The sequence below is a fragment of the Pristiophorus japonicus genome, chromosome 6 (assembly GCF_044704955.1).
Source record: "Pristiophorus japonicus isolate sPriJap1 chromosome 6, sPriJap1.hap1, whole genome shotgun sequence".
Lineage (NCBI taxonomy): Eukaryota > Metazoa > Chordata > Chondrichthyes > Pristiophoridae > Pristiophorus > Pristiophorus japonicus.
The window spans coordinates 218,168,614-218,181,305 of record NC_091982.1 but is presented as its reverse complement, the minus strand read 5'-3'; the positions used below and the strand labels follow the sequence as shown (position 1 = coordinate 218,181,305).

The window sequence follows — 12,692 nt, the reverse complement described above, 5'->3', positions numbered from 1 at the left end:
GCACTTGAGCACATGAAGTGTCATCCACTGATGATAAGACTTTAATATCATTCCAGTTCCATTTAATTTTCTCAAGCCAACTCCTGCCGAACAGTGTTGGGCCATTGCCTGGAATGATCCACAACAATAAATCATGCACAGCTCCATCATACGATACCTTTACTGCTGCGCTACCAATGACTGGTATGAGCTCTTTGGTGTAGGTACGCAGCTTCGCATTGATTGGCTTCAGTTTGGGTCTTTTTGCCTTAGTGGCCCACACTTTTTCGAAAGCCCTCTGACTCATTATTGATTGACTCGCACCTGTGTCCAATTCTATGGATACTGGAACCCCATTTAATTTAACTTCCAGCATTATTGGAGGACTTTTGTTAAAAGAATGTACCCCAAACACCTCTTTGTCCTGTACTTCAGGTTGAGTTGCCTGTGCCGCTTGATCCACGCTGGATCGATCATCCTCAGCCACGTAGTGTGTCGCAGCACACTTGCTCAGTTGCGAACACATTCGCTGAAGGTGTCCCATTGTTGCACAGCTTTTGCACATGTATTGCTTGAATCAGCATTGATGGGCCTGATGATAGCCACCGCAATGCCAACAAGGCGAGATTTGATTCACCCCCGATGGCGGACGTTGAGCAGTTACAGGTCATATGAACATGGACGAGGGAGCCCTGCCATGTGCAGCTCTGCCTGCCAATGATATTATTTTATGCACGGTATTTGCTGGTGAGTTTCAATGCTGGAAAGATATCTGCTTTGAGTTTTCGTCCGTAGGCATGCACACCTGGGTGATTGTGATGGCTCTGTTCAGCTCTAGAGATTCAGCAGCCAGCAGCTTTCGAAGGATGACCTTATGGCCAATGCCAAGCACGAAAAAGTCCTGCAGCATTTCCTCCAATGTAGCTCCGAAGTTGCATGGCCCAGCGAGACGTCTCAGGTCGGCGACAAATTCCGCCACATCCTGGCCCTTGGAGCGATTGTGCATATAGAAACGATACCTCGCCATGATGATGCTTTCCTTCGGTTTAAAGTGGTTCCGAACCAGCGTACACAATTCATTGTAATCTTATCCGTTGGTTGAGTCGGTGAGAGTAGATTTTTGATAAGGCCATAAATTTTTGACCCACAAACGGTGAGGAGAACCACCCTGCGCTTAATTGCATTATCGGTTCCTTCCAATCCATTGGCTACGAAGTACTGGTCGAGGCGATCAGTGAAATCCTCCCAGTTTTCCCCTTCCACGAATCTCTCCAAAATTCCAACAGACATGGTTAAGTGAAAGTTCGTATTTTTAACTCGCCGCCAATTGTTAAGTATCGAATAACTCTATGAGGCTAAGTACGGTGAGCTAGTTCAGACATGACCTTACTCCAGTTTATTTATTCTCAAAGTGAGGATTCAACATGGCTGCCAACATAAAATATATAGTTTGCACGTGTCTGCCAGTGACCATTAGGACTCCCACAGTCGCACCCTCCGGGGGCAGGTAAAACCCAGTTAACATACATAACAGAATGTTAGCCTTTATAACTAGAGTGCTTGAATATAAGATGGAGGAAGTTTTGCTACAGCTATACAAAGCCCAGGTTAGACCTTACATCTGAAATACCGCATACAGTTCTTTGCACCACACCTTAGGAGGAATATATTAGCCTTGGAAGGAGTGCAGCGCAGATTCACCAGAATGTTACCAATTCTCCAAATGTTAGATTATGAAGAGTGAGTACATAAGCTAGGCTTTTATTCCCTGGAATATAAAAGGTTAAGGGGTGAATTGATTGAGATTCATAGGATTTTGAAAGGAATTGATGGGGTTGATGGAGAGAAACATTTTCTGCTGAAGGAGGAGTTTAGAACAAAGGGACATAACTTTAAAATCAGAGCCAGGCCTTTCAAGAGAGAGGTTAAAAAACACTTCTTCATGTAAAGGATGGTAGAAGTGTGGAATTTTCTCCCACCAAAAGTAGTAGATGCAAGCTAAATTAATAATAATGTTCTAACGAAAGGTCATTGACCTGAAGCATTAACTCTGTTTCTCTTTCCACAGATGCTGCCTAACCTGCTGAGTATGTCCAGCATTTTCTGTTTCTTTTATTATTAATAATTTTAAATCTGAGATTGATAAATTTTTGCTCATCATCATCATCATAGGCAGTCCCTCGGAATCGAGGAAGACTTGCTTCCACTCTTAAGATGAGTCCTTAGGTGGCTGAACAGTCCAATACGAGGATCACAGTGCCTGTCACAGGTGGGACAGATAATCATTGAGGGTAAGGGAGGGGGGACAGGTTTGCCGCACACTCTTTCCGCTGCCTGCGCTTGATTTCTGCATGCTTTCGGCGATGAGACTCGAGGTGCTCTGCGCCCTCCCAGATGCACCTCCTCCGCGTAGAGCGATCTTTAGCCAAGACTCCCAGGTGTCAGTGGGAATGTTGCACTTTATCAAGGAGGCTTTGAGGGTGTCCTTGTAACGTTTCCTCTGCCCACCTTTGGCTCGCCTTTTGCTAGCCAAGGATGTTAAGGAACTTGGAGCCAAGGTGGGTGAATGGAGTGAGGATACAGATCAGCTATGATCTCATTGAACGGCAAACAGGCTTGAGGTGCTGAATGGCCTACTTCTGATCCTACATCATCGTCTTCGGCCCCTGCCATTAGCTTGTCACAATTCCATCCTCCTCCCTGGCTACTGTCTCACTGTCTCAGGTTGAAGCTGACTGTTCACAACATCAGCATCCTACCCGACCTTGAGCTGAGCTTCCGTCCCCATAATCTGTCCATCACAGTGGCCACTACCTTCCATCTCCATACAATTGCCTGCCTTGGTGTCTACCTCAGCCCGTCTACTGCTGAAACCCTTATTCATGCCTTTTTCCCCTCCAGACTCGACTATTCCAATGTTTTCCTGGTTGGCCTCCCATCCTCCACCTGCCATGAACTTCAATTCATTCAAAACACCAAGTCCCATTCACACCTCAACCCTGTACTCGCTAACCCACATTGGCATCCGATCCCCAAATGCTTCCATTTTAAGATTCTCATCCTCATGTTCAAATCACTTCATGGCCTCGCCCCACCTATCACTGTAGCCTTGTCCAGCCCGACAAATCTCCGAAAACTCTGGCCTGTTGTGCATCCCTTACTACCTTCGCCCAACCATTGGCAGCTGTTATAAGTACAAATTAATGGAGTATTAGTAAAGCACTTGGATCTATTTTTCATTCTCATTCATTTCCCTGTAGATTGCCAGTTTTCCTCATTTTACATATAGGCTGTACAAGCAATGTTTCCACATGAATTACTGTAGGTAGAGAGCTGCTGTCTGCTATTTGTTTCAGCATCTGTTACAACGTTTTATCCAGGATTTACTTTCTTTATTCTTTAGGGTGTCTCACTTTTGTTCTCTCGCCTTCTCTGTGATGTGTTTTCTATTATCTGTCATTGTTTTTTTCTATCCTTTTGGTGGTGACTTTTGCTTTGGTTTCATGTTGAGTTTTTCTGCTGATTTTTCTATTTTCTTTAACCTCACACCCACTCCTCTCAAACTGCAGTTCATTCTCTTTGTTTTCATCAGATGTGCCCTGTTGATTACATTGCAGTGCACTCTGCAGCACCATACAGTTTGAAGTAAATTTAAAACCACAAAATAAATTGTCAAAAATGAATAACCTGTCTCTCTTACCAGTTACAGTTTGTATTCATGCTGATAATGTTCTTGTTACTCATGAGACACAGAGTATGATTCTGTTTGCTAACTCTCTTTGCCAGATTTGCCCTGTTTATGCGAACCACTTTATAGTTAAGGAAATGCTTTCTGTTATTCATTTTCCTTCCCTTCGGTTGCTTTCTATTTCATGCTCATCTGTTTTGTGTTTATTGTTTGGTAGTTTGATTCCGATTCCATTCATGTAACAAATGTAACAGAAAATCAACAAGATCCAACAAGGGGTTTCTTGTAAATCATGATCCTTAAAATAACAGTTTTTGACTTAGAAAGAAAAATTGCACACACACACACACACACACACCACACATACTCACACACATACACACACATATACATGTGAGTATTGTTCTCATGATTCAAGGTTTTTCACACTTTTGTCCACATCACCACAGCCAAGACAGATCCTGAGCTCATTCAATGTTTACACACATGTACCTCTTGCAGCAGAATGCTGGATGGTAACTTATTAATAACCTGATAACCTAGTCTGATGCGTGAGTCCACCTAGACAAGCATGAAAGGCATAATCATTATACCCACTACTGAATGAACAGGGATGAGTGCCTTGGACCTACCAATACATAATTTGTTTTCCACAATTTGGTATATAAAGAAAAGCAAAATTTAGCCCATAACTTTGCCTACCTGGGCGGGTCCGGTGTGGGCAATGGCCATGGTGGGTCACGGCCCCGCTGCTGGCTCCATCCTGCTGCTGAAAATGACTTTCCCTTAATAGAGCCTATTAGGCCTGCCCTGCACGTTACCTGGCCCAATTAAATAGTGCGGGTCTGGTGATGTCATCAGTGATGCGTTTTCAGCTGGGATCTGGCCATGAACACATTGGATTTGAATGTCAATGTAACATAGTGCTCCCAGTGCACTACAGCATTAGAGTGCTGCAAACACTGATAATGACTGCACAGACTCAGAGGACTGCACCCAGGTTCTTCCAAGACTCATTCTATATGCTTATGGAGATAGTCAGAATACTCAGGGAGGTCCTCTTCCCTTCCGATGGGTGGAAGAGACCTCCCCAGAACACCAAAACAGCCTGGTTGGAGATTATAGAGGAGATCACAAGCAGGGACGTCATCAGGAGGACCTGGGTGCAGTGCCGCAAACATTTTAATGATCTCATTAGATCAGGAAAGGTGAGTACAAAGCCACACTCAACATCATCCTGCTGTGCCTCTCATCACATCCCCATACTCTGCCTTCCCAACCCTACTTCTGTACATCCTTACTCACACCAACATATCTTGCACATACATCCATTCCTTTCCCTCTATCTACTTTATCACATCCCCATCTCACTAGCCACCCCTCACACTCACCCTCATCTGCAATCATACCAACTAACAACACACAAGGAGGCCACTTAACTTTGGCACACCACTCCATCATAGTCATCCTCTAAAGATCTAACCCATCCATTCCTTACGCTCATTCCATCACTCTCACTCAACCTTCCCTTATTTCCCTCTTTGCAGGAAAGAGTCTAAAATAAGAGGGAAAGTGTGAGAAGTGACATTTGCAAACCTTACAACACCAGAGGAGGCTGGTTTAGATATATCTCGATTCACCGAGCAGCTGGAGGTGGGAGACAGAGAAAGGGGGATATCTCAGCAACCTCGTGACAGAATTACATATCATACAGCTACATGGCATACATCAGACATTCATATGGGGACTGATGTCAGCAGCAACTGAATAGTCATCATGTGCCCAGCACTGCCTTCAATGTGCCAGTGCAGCCTTCGGCCGCCTGAGGAGAAGAGTGTTCAAAGACCAGGATCTCAAACCCGGCACTAAGCTCATGGTCTACAGAGTATAGTGATATCTGCCCTCCTATATGCTTCAGAGACATGGACTATGTACAGCAGGCACCTCAAAGCACTGGAGAAGTACCACCAATGCTGCCTCCGCAAAATCCTGCAAATTCATTGGCAGAATTGGCGAACCAACGTCAGCGTTCACTCTCATGCCAATATCCCCAGCATTAAGACATTGACCATGATCGATCAGCTTAGATGGGTGGGCCACATTGTCCACATGCCCGATATTAGACTCCCAAAACAAGCACTCTACTCCAAGCTATGTCACGGCAGGCGAGCTTCAGGAGGGTAGAAAAAATGCTTCAAACACAGCCTCAAAGCCTCCTTGAAAAAATGTAACATCCCCACCGACTCTTGGGAATCCCTGGCCCAAGACCGCTCAAAGTGGAGGAGAAGCATCCGAGAAGGCACCAAACACTTCGAGTTTCTTCGTCGGGAGCACGTGGAAGCTAAGTACAAACAGTGGAAGGGGCCTACGACAAATCACGCACGCTCTCCACCCATCCTTTCAACCACCATCTGCCCCAACTGTGACAGAGACTGGAGATCCCGCATTGATCTCATCAATCACCTTAGAACTCATTTTAGTGTGGAAGCAAGTTATCCACAACTTCCAGGGACTGCCTAAGAACATAAGAACATAAAAACAGAAGAAATAGGAGCAGGAGTAGGCCATATGGCCCCTCGAGCCTGCTCCGCCATTTAATACGATCATGGCTGATCCGATCATGGACTCAGGTCCACTTCCCTCCCGCTCTCCATAACCCCTTATTCCCTTATCGTTTAAGAAACTGTCTATTTCTGTCTTAAATTTATTCAATATCCGAGCTTCCACAGCTCTCTGAGGCAGCAAATTCCACAGATCCACAACCCTCTGAGAGAAGAAATTTCTCCTCATCTCAGTTTTAAATGGGCGGCCCCTTATTCTAAGATTATGCCATAGTCTCCCCTATCAGTGGAAACATCCTCTCTGCATCCACCTTGTCAAGTACCCTCATAATCTTATACGTTTTGATAAGATCACCTCTCATTCTTCTGAATTCCAATGAGTAGAGGCCCGACCTACTCAACCTTTCCTCATAAGACAACCCCCTCATCTCCGGAATCAACCTTGTGAGCCTTCTCTGAGCTGCCTCCAAAGCAAGTATATCCTTTCATAAATATGGAAACCAAAACTGCATGCAGTATGCCAGGTGTGGCCTCACCAATACCCTGTACAACTGTAGCAAGACTTCCCTGCTTTTATACTCCATCCCCTTTGCAATAAAGGCCAAGATTCTATTGGCCTTCCTGATCATTTGCTGTACCTGCATACTAATCTTTTGTGTTTCTTGCACAAGTACCCCCAGGTCCTGCTGTACTGCAACACTTTGCAATCTTTCTCCATTTAAATAATAACTTGCTCTTTGATTTAGATCTAAGAAGAATGGTATCTGTACCCATTCTTCATATGATATATCTAACTGATCACTTTACTCTCCCACAGGTCTATCAAGAGCAGCCCCATCCCCTCCCTCTCCAGAAGGAAGAGCAAGACTACTCCTCAGAGGAGCCTCCAGCCTCTGAGGGCACACCATCACCAGACATAAGTGCACCCAGCACCCAAGCAGATACACACACCTTGGTGGGTGCAACGTGAGATGGAGTAGTGTTATCTCCTGTTGTTGCACAACTCACAAGTGAACAAGAGCAGATGGCGGAGACCGGGTCAGCAGTGAAGAGTCCTCGCCAGAGGGCACAGGATGCTGCTAGCTCTGCTCGGCTGTATGCAGACGCTGAGCCTTGTGGGTCATCCAGAAAAAGAGCACTCCTGGAGGTACAGGAAGAAGTACAGGAGGTTCTGACAGGTTTTGCTTGCACAATGTCTAAAAACATTCAGAGAATGGAGAAGTCCATCTCCAAGATAAGCACCACCATGTCGCACTGTGGGTTCTTCCCTGGATAGGATGGTTACCTACATGGTGCAGCTAATGTGCCACTCACAATAGCACATGGTCTCTATGGAGAATAGCTGGCCATCTATGGAGGATAGACGGCTATGTATGGAGAATAGATGGCATAGACTCATAGACCTCCTCTCTAGGAGGGATGCCAACATAGACATGGGTTCTCATCGCCCTACTGATGTGCAGCAAGATGCTCTCCAGCTCCTTGGTGACAGGGAAGTCAGCAGGCTGCTTCTACGTTTGCTGAAGCCACAGGGCTAGCACTTCGTAGAAGCACATGGATGAAAATGATGCCACACGTATAGGTTCACAAGGGTAGCCACTTGGGTATTTTATCCAATATTTATGTAAAGTTTCCGTTAATGTGCTATCAAACATAACAGGCTGGATTTGCAGTCTTCTGCCACTCCTGTTAGCGCCCTGGAGGGGCAGCAATGGCGGCGGTAAACACTTCCGGCCAGGGAGCCAGCTTCCAGTGCCTCGCCGGGACATTCAGTGCTGGTTTCGAGGTTGCGCGGATCATTACAGCCCAAAAATGGCGAGCCAGTGTGCAATGCCCATGGTTGTGACACCAGCTCAATTTCTGGCTGCTGCCTGACCCATAGCACTCCGTAGATGGCCCTGCTGGGAATGCCTGTGGAAGCGGGCAGTCCAAGCTCTAGCAGCCGCAGTGAGGTAAATAATGTCGACCTCAGGTAAGTGTGATTGTTTTTTTTGCAATTTATGTTTTGATGGCGTGCGTTATGTCTTGGGATTGTTTTTGGTGGGGGGTTTTCAGGTGTATTTTCCCCCTGAGGCCTCTCTTATGGCACTCCAAGGCCGGCTGTTTAGCTCGGGATTTTCACTTGCTCAATGGCCTAGCGCCCTAAAAGAGGTGTGCAACGCCTCCCTTACCACTCTGCTCCAAACTCCGGGCACAGCTGATGAACTTTGCGGCAGCAGACGCAATCCATTTGTCTGTGGAAAATTTACCGCTCCACCCGGGACAATGTCACAACAGAGGTTCGACCAAATTTCTCCCCCAAATACCATTATTTTCAACACTTCCCAGTCTTGGACAGATTAGTGTGCACCTTTTTAAGTGGCTTAGTGAGTTGCAGTGAATGGTGAGATATAATGATACCTCCAGCAATGGTGATGAGTATGAAAGGAATGGCTTGGTCATTGCAGGGATGCTTTATGGTGTTGCTGTGGGGTGGTGCCAACCGTGCGTATCATGTGGCAGCCATATGGGAGAACAGCAACAAGTGAAGTAAATCTGCCATGATGAGGCCATCCCTGGCCTCATGAGCTACAATGTGCTCGGGTGCTGATGCCCTCTGTCCTGTGCAGCATCAGCATCAGGTGATTGCAGAAAAGGTTGGTGTTGTTCATGCTGCTGGTGTTGGGGCTCAATATGGTCAGATTCTGAGGACCAAGGTGAGACAGTATAAATGGTATCCATGCTGATGGAATAGATGGCAGGTGAAGTAGAGATGACAATCTATCAATGATGAGAGAGGTTCTTTCCGTGAAATGTCACTGATGGAGACTTTGCTGGTAAGATTTGCAGTCTAATCTGTGCTGGGAATGCAGTGAGAAACAGCTTCTGCTGAGGTAAGTGATCATCTGCCAGGTGGTAGCATTTATAGTACATTTGATGCTGTCAACTAATCAGCTGGAGCAATGGCCACTGAACTCCTGCCTCAGGTTGCCAGACGTGCTTCCCGAGCAGCGTGTTTCCCATGGCCATCCAGTTAAATTTAAAAGGTAAGTTTAAAACCACTTTAAAGGTCTGATAACTAGCTACAAATAATTAAATTGGGTCATCCACCTCTGCCGGTCAGATCCGTGCTAACAGACGCTCCTGGGGGAAAGCTGCGTGAGAGTGGGATGACAGTGGGTTCCCGACCCGCTCCCAATAATAACAACTTTTCCACCTCCAATCATGCCAGCTATCACCCTGGAAGATTACGGCCTTACATTTATATAGCATCTTTCACAACCTCAGGACATCACAAAGCGCCAATGAAGTACATGTTTTGAAGTGTAGTCATGTTGTAATGTAGGAAAATATAATTGAAATCAGTATCATATCAGTGAGATAAAGAGCCTCAAGGAGCTTGGGCTTTACATTCTTTACTGTTTTCTTTCATCCATTCAAAATTACAATAGTATTTCAGCTATGAACATGGGCTAGAAATTGCCCTTCGCTCCGATTGGGATGGTAACCTTCAGGGGCCAGGACTTCCTGCACCCGGCCTGGGAGTCCTGCCCCCGACATGGAATTGGGCCTTATGCCCCTCTGTCTCCGGCACATCACTTCCTTTGAGGGGCTCCTTCGGGGTGGTAGCGTGGCCCTGAGCTCAAAGCTGCACCGAGCTCAAAGCTGCACCAACAGTGCTGGATTAAGGCTGTGAGGAGCCTAAGGCTAATGGAAGAGAAGGGCCTACATATATGTATACTTATGTACTAATTTATTACATACAATTCATAAAATCAAACAAATATAATTGTATATTTATCCAAATTTAACAACCAACAAAAATCAAAGCTATATACATTAGAATATAACAGCAAAACAGGATACAGTTCAAGCAGAGATTGGTTTCTTCCTTGCTTAAATTGCGATATCAAACAAAAAATGATCTGAATACATCTCTTCAAACAAAGACTGGTTTCTTACTGGCCTTAGCTGTGGCAAAGTCAGGAATATCATCAAAATTTAAAGACCTGACAATTTTACTCTCAATGCTCAAAAGAGGCAAAGCAGCGAGATGCTCCTGATTCACGGCGGATCGTAAGACATTTTTTTTATCCTTTTGAGAAGAGAGAAGGAACATTCTCCACTACAATTAGTGACCACTAATGACAATTACAGCTGTAATGCATTTTCTACATTTGGGAAACATTCCATCGCATTGGATTCAATGATTACACGGTACATTCAAACAGACCTACTCTCATCCGCTTTTCTTTCTATATTTGAGAAGGTAGAAAATTCAACAAATTGGAGAAATTCTTCAGTAAAATCAATTGGGAGATCATCTGGAAATTTCTGACATAAGCGTCTGATACCTTCACTGACTTTGGGAGCTTGACATTTTACGTGAACAATTTGCCAGGACACCATATGGGGGCTAACAATTCCATTTGTGTTCATAGCAGTATTTTTTCCGCTGTTCCCGTCTCGAGGCCCAACATTCGGGAAAAATGCGCCCAGTGTTAAAAATCAGGGTTGCGCGAGGGTTCGTGGTGCAAACCGCAAATTTTCTGCAACTTTACTCCGAGGCCAATATCACTGTGAGTTGGATCTAAGGAGGGGGGCAAAACACCAAAAAGAAAATAGCAAAAAAAAATCACAAAACATTCACAAGACACTTTACTATCGAATTGCTACAAAATAATTTAAAAAAATAAACGGCTGGAAATTCATCATATTACCGGCCAGAAATGTGAATTTGATTTAAAAAAATCAATTACTGCCCACTTACTGACTTACTGTCCACGGCCCCAAAAAAGCAACTTCGATCACAAAGATCCATTTCATCATCATCATAGGCGGTCCCTCGTATCGAGGATGACTTGCTTCCACGCCAAAAAGGGATGAGTTCACAGGTGTTTCAATGAAGGACCTAAAATTGCAGGTCCTGAACTATATCCTGAAGGGTGGAAGATGCCTGTGTGTGGATTTTTTTAACGTGAGGTGGCCGTTGCACACCAGCCACCATACAGGCTTGACAGAGCTGGGTTTTGGTCCAGTGGCAAGGATTAACCAAGACGGCTGGAGACCTGCTCTGCTGCACCGACCTAGTGCGCACACAATTGCAGTGTGGGCTGGCCTATGCTGCCCCTGGGCCCTCGGCTCTTCTGGGCCCAGAACTCATGCCTCTCCTGGGCCCCGATCACGTCGCTCCATGATCACTCGCCACTCCTGCCGCCCGAACCTCGCCGTTCCTGCTGTACCTGCCCACGCTCCAATCACCGGCCTGGACCTTGATAACGTCCAATCCACTCGCCCACTTCGCTGTCGTCGCTCTTCTGCACCAGCTCGTGCTGCATCTTGCAACGCTGCACCAGGCTCGCCGCTCACCTTTTATGGCCCCGACCTGGCGCTGATGGTCTCTCGCAGCTTGGGGCCGCCATGTTGCCCAGGGGCTGCTCACCGCTCGCCTTTTACGGCCCCAATCCATTTACTGCCCCCCCTAAATACTGTCCTGAAAAGTAAGGTCTTACTTGATCTTAGCGGCTTTTAAGCGGACGGTACGGACGCCATTTGAAAATGGGAGTATTTGATGAAAGGCTGCTGAGAACTTAACAGTAGGATTTATAGGGAATTGGAAACGATTTATACATTTTCAGCACCAATTTCAGCCCAATGTAAGTATATCCCTGCCCCAGCCGAAGTGCTTTACCCCAGCCCAAGTGCATCCCTCCCCTAGCCGAAGTGCCTTATCCCAGTTCAGGTGCATCCCTCCCCCAGCCAAAGTGCCTTACCCCAGTCCAAGGGCATGCCTCCCCCAGCCGACGTTCCATATCCCAGTCCAAGTGCATCCTTCGCCAGCCAAAGTCCCTTCTTACACCAATGCAAGTGCATGATCTTACCTCTCCCCCCCTCCACCCCCCCACCTCACCATAGATGGGGAATTGTGTACGGATTGTTGTCAGTGTCGTGACTTCTGGATTGCATCCACTTCAACGTAAGAACGTGATCCGTCTTCACTGAGTTCCCTCTCCCCCCCCCCCCCCCCCCGCCGCCACCACCCCACTCGTGTCTCTCTCCTCCCAGTCTTTGTGTCTCTCTCCTCCCAGTCTTTCTCTCTCTCTCCCCCAGTCTCTCTCTCTCTCTCTCTCTCTCCCAGGCTCTCTCTCTCTCTCCCTCCCCAGGCTCTCTCTCTTTCTCTCTCTCCCCCCAGGCTCTCTCTCTTTCTTTCTCTCTCTCTCTCTCTCTCTCTTCCTACCCACCCCCCAGTCTCTCTCTCACCTCCCAATTTCTCTCTCTCTCCCCCAGTCTCTCTCTCTCTCCCAGGCTCTCTCTCTCTCCCTCCCCAGGCTCTCTCTCTTTCTCTCTCTCCCCCCCAGGCTCTCTCTCTTTCTTTCTCTCTCTCTCTCTTCTCACCCACCCCCCAGTCTCTCTCTCCCCTCCCAATTTCTATCTCTCTCCCCCCGAGACGCTCTCCTCCTCCCGTTCCCCCAGGCTCTCTCTCT

The 12,692-nt window shown here is 46.5% G+C and overlaps 1 long non-coding RNA gene across 2 annotated transcripts; it reads right to left on the bottom strand.

Moving 5' to 3' along the window:
* Nucleotides 1–9,944: 9,944 nt before the first annotated feature.
* Nucleotides 9,945–12,200, bottom strand: LOC139265383 (uncharacterized). Of its 2 annotated transcripts, none has more exons than XR_011593548.1 (2): nt 12,119–12,200; nt 9,945–10,798 (listed from the first exon to the last, which is right to left on the bottom strand). It is a non-coding gene; the product is annotated as an uncharacterized lncRNA (long non-coding RNA). The 2 variants fall into 2 exon arrangements; XR_011593549.1 differs by lacking the exon at nt 12,119–12,200 and adding an exon at nt 11,982–12,103.
* Nucleotides 12,201–12,692: the final 492 nt, after the last annotated feature.